The 4,161-nt window shown below is 33.9% G+C and overlaps 1 pseudogene across 1 annotated transcript; it reads left to right on the top strand.

The window, feature by feature from the left end:
- Positions 1–1,166: 1,166 nt before the first annotated feature.
- On the top strand, positions 1,167–3,129 carry LOC143591243 (universal stress protein PHOS32-like; annotated as a pseudogene). The gene is made up of 4 exons (XR_013145623.1): positions 1,167–1,420; positions 1,497–1,606; positions 2,610–2,728; positions 2,921–3,129. The product of XR_013145623.1 is annotated as a universal stress protein PHOS32-like (transcript).
- The last annotated feature ends 1,032 nt before the right edge of the window (positions 3,130–4,161 follow it).

Below are 4,161 nucleotides of genomic sequence, written 5' to 3'. Positions count from 1 at the left end.
CGATCTACTCTAGGGTTAAGTTTCATGACAAACCGTTCATAAAAATGTAACCTTTAATCATAAATAACATACCTTTTGCTTGTTTCTAGGTCACGACTAGCTTGATGTTCAACAATGATCTTGTATCTTGTTTGCGTAGTCAAGATTTATCAAGGTTCTCTCTTGGTTTTGATCCCGGGTCTCCTTCTCAAGCTTACGGCCGAAATGGAGGAGCTTTGTGTGTGTTTTAAGGTGTGTAGGGAATATTAAGATGGATGGAAATGAAAAAATTTAGGGTTTAAGAGGGTATTTATACTCCCTAAGGCTCATCTTTCATTTTTAGTCCATGATTAATCCATCTAATAGCCTACTAATCTTTCCTTCTTATAATTTTATTCTTGTATTATTTCTCTATTAATCCAAGTAATTATTACGCCATAAATAAATAATATATTTAAATATTATTCTTTGAAAATTTTAGGATGTTACAAGTCTTCCCTCCTTAAAGAGGTTTCGTCCGAAACCTAGCTTATCCCTTGTAAAAGGAACACTCCCTATTTCACGCTCTTTATCGGATCGTATTTGCTTTCTGGGTTATCCTTTTTACTCCTGACTTGCGGTCATCGATTTGTTTTTGTGAGTGGCTTCTCTTCATTTGTGGAGGTAGCTGTTGTTGTGGTATGGGGTTTTTGTTTATAAAAGTTACAACTTTAAAAAATATATATATTATTTAGCAACAGATTAAAAAAATTATAATTTACTCTAATTTCTATGTGGGAATTTTGGGCACTTGATCAAACCAATTTAATGATTAGAATTGATGTGGTGAACTGGTGATAAATATGTAATTAACTGAAGTTATTTTTGTTACAAGAGGAAACAAAAACCTATAATTAGTATATTATATGAAAGTCGAGTGATTTAATTAAGACAAACAAAGTCTTAAATCACCCGATCAGTACAAAAATTGAAACTTTGTTACATGCATACGTAGTTTTTATTTGCGTACACGTATTTCTTATTTTCGGATATACATTACGTAAACAGGTAAGATAAAATTTTAAAACAAAATAATCATAACAATTCTTAATTAACGCGTGCCAGTTAATTGCGTGTCTGTCTCTATATCAAATAAATTATTCTATTCTCGTCGTATATATGATAAAAAAACCGAAAAAGTAGACATCTCATTTGGGAAGTGCTCTCTGTTTTTCACTTTTTTCTAAACTCTCATCAAACCCTTGGAGATCTGTTGTTGTTGTTTTGAATTAATCTGAATGGTGAAGGATCGTAAGGTGGGTGTAGCCATGGATTTCTCAAGCAGCGTTGCAATGGGCGATCGATAACTTAGCTGACAAAGGAGACACCTTCTACATCATCCATATCAAGTCTTCTTCCGACAATGAGTCTAAGAACAAACTCTGGGAGACTGATGGCTCTCGTAACCTCCGATCTCTTACTTATTATTATTATTATAACTTGTTCTGTTGTTGTTTAGTAAGTTTTGGTTTTGTCAGAGTTGATCCCGTTGGTGGAGTTTCGTGAGCCGCAAGTTATGGCCAAGTATGATCTGAAGACAGATATTGATGTTCTTGATATTCTGGATACTGGAGCTAGACAAAAAGAGGTGGTGGTTTTTATTTTTAATTATTCTCGATTTTAACTTATATGATTATATATGTTCCTGATTGCAAATCCGATTATTAGAACGCGAATAATGGGGCGCTTTTCACACCCAAAAAGCCCTAAAGCGTCGAGGAACACCACCCGGGGCGCTTTGGGGGGGGGGGTGCTCTTTCCACAAAGCGCCGGGTGGTGGGAAGAAACTTGTTTTTTGGTTTATTTGTTTATTTTTACTTAATAATAATAATGAGATAATGATTAGTAATGCTTCATCCACTACACCGTTTTTGTTTTCAAACCCCATAGAGGTCTCCATCCACTACACATGGTCTTAGAACTTTAAAGCTCATACGATGCATCTGTCAATCAGAACCAGATTTGTATACAGGGTTTAAGAATTAGAAATTTATTGTTGATTTTTTTTGTGGACAATCTAATTAATGTAAAAGGTTTACGTTAAAGAAATTTGTGGCATGAATTTGTAGACCAGTAAACTGTTCAGTGAACTTTTGGGGGAAGTTCGTTTATTTAGTAAACGAGCAAACATAGATACAACTTTTGGTCCATTTATTCAAACAAACATGAACATTTGCAATGTTCGTTTGCTAATATATTCATTTGATTTTTTAGGCTTGTTACAGTTAATTTATTTTAATAACTTTTATATCCAACGCGTTGATGTTCACATTTACTTTTGATTGATTTTATTTTAGTTATTGATGTCCATCTATGTTCACTTACGTTTGTTCGTTTACTTTCGTGAACCGTTCGTTTATACTGTTAATGACCGAACGTAAACGGACAATGTTCATTTTCTTATTGAACGAGCACGTACAAGAAACCTCGTTTGTTTGATTTAATGTTCGTGTTTTGTTAAAACTAGAAACGGACACAAGCATTTCTCCGTTCATGGTTGTTTGGTTCGTTTATAGGCTTATAAATTTGGGTGCATAACATTCGTTTACATGATTAGTTGAAAAATGAAATGTGTTTGATACTTTGATTAGATTCAAATTGTGACGAAATTGTACTGGGGAGACGCGAGGGAGAAGCTGATTGAAGGGATTGAGGATCTAAAGCTGGATACATTGGTCATGGGTAGCAGAGGACTCAGTGCTATCAAGAGGTATCCTCCCAGTTTTTCTTCTTATTGTGTCTATTCCTAACATATGTTCCTTAAAACTCTCTAAAATCTATACCTAGATTGACGGTTTTACCATTGACTAGCTAGGACCGGTTAATCAAATTCTAAAATTCGTCTGATGGGTTATTTTCTGTAAGAGATAACCTTAATTTGTGTGTGATTGTAATGTTGCAGGATAATACTAGGAAGCGTCACAAACTATTTGGTGACTCATGCGCCTTGTCCGGTCACCATTGTCAAAGACAAGCACTGATCTTGTCCGGTACTATCAATAATGCATAACGTATTACTATTTCATGCAGCTGTCTTTCGCTTGCATTATATTATTTATTTCCAATCTATGTAATGTGAAGCCAAAACTGATTTAACATATTTGTTCAAGTTGCTTTTAAATAAATTACATTGGACAACAATTATATGAACAGGAATTTCATTATTAAGAAAATGGGTTGATATTCACATTGCCACCTCTAGTTTTATGTACTGTATATGAGAAATGGTTTTGTATAACATGATCAATCTTGTAAGTTTTAACCTTTATAATTTCTAAGTTGTATAGTATATACCCGAATACCCGATAACGATCCTCAATATCTCATATGCGAGCAGGTGTTGGGCTTGGCCCACCTGCGAGTGCGATCTGCGATCTGATGGGCTTGGACCTGCGAGCCCAGCAACAAATAAATGGTGTTTAGGCTTGATCCAAGTTTCTATAAACTAGCAATGTTGATCCAAGTTTATATGTATTAAACTAACGGACTCCGTTGGTCCAGTTAAAGAATCCCGTTAAATCTAAGGAACTTAAATAAAATAATTAATCCAGATTAACTCAGTTTATAAAATTTAGTTGGTTCGCCGTCCCTTTGCTCTAATTAAATAAAGTTAGCAAAGTTAAAAACTAAAATAGATCTTAATTAACGTGGCTGGTTAATTAATTAACTTAGTTAACCCCGTTAACTTGGTTAAGTTAACTTAACTAACCGTGCTAGTTAAGATGGTTTTGTTAGATCAGTTAACTAATATTTATACGATATAACAGTTAGCCGTGCTCAGTTAAGAAAAAAATTTACTATTGATTTGGAACGCCACATGATCTAGGTGAGTTTCTAACCCCCTTTTACTCTTAAACGTTTCGGGGTTGTATGCATACTCGTATTTGAAAGAATTTATATACAAGATTTTAATTAATAACGTATATCTTGAAAGAACATGTTTATATTTATTAATATATATTTGTATGCTAGTTAATAGAACAGAAAGAAAGAGTTAGAAGCAATCCATATTAATAGTTGTGAAGAATGTTGATATGATAGAATGTATACTTGTATGCTTGTTAAATGTAGAAGTTTGAGTATGTGTTCATGTATAGAGCCTTCGGGCGTTATGCATGCACAACAAGTTAGGATGACGAATCC

This window comes from Bidens hawaiensis, unplaced genomic scaffold, assembly GCF_021521415.1.
Source record: "Bidens hawaiensis isolate Kalapana, Puna unplaced genomic scaffold, B.hawaiensis_p1.1 tig00039487_1, whole genome shotgun sequence".
Classification (NCBI taxonomy): Eukaryota; Viridiplantae; Streptophyta; class Magnoliopsida; order Asterales; family Asteraceae; genus Bidens; species Bidens hawaiensis.
Note: the sequence above shows the minus strand (reverse complement) of the source record. Positions and strands in the feature narration are given on the sequence as shown.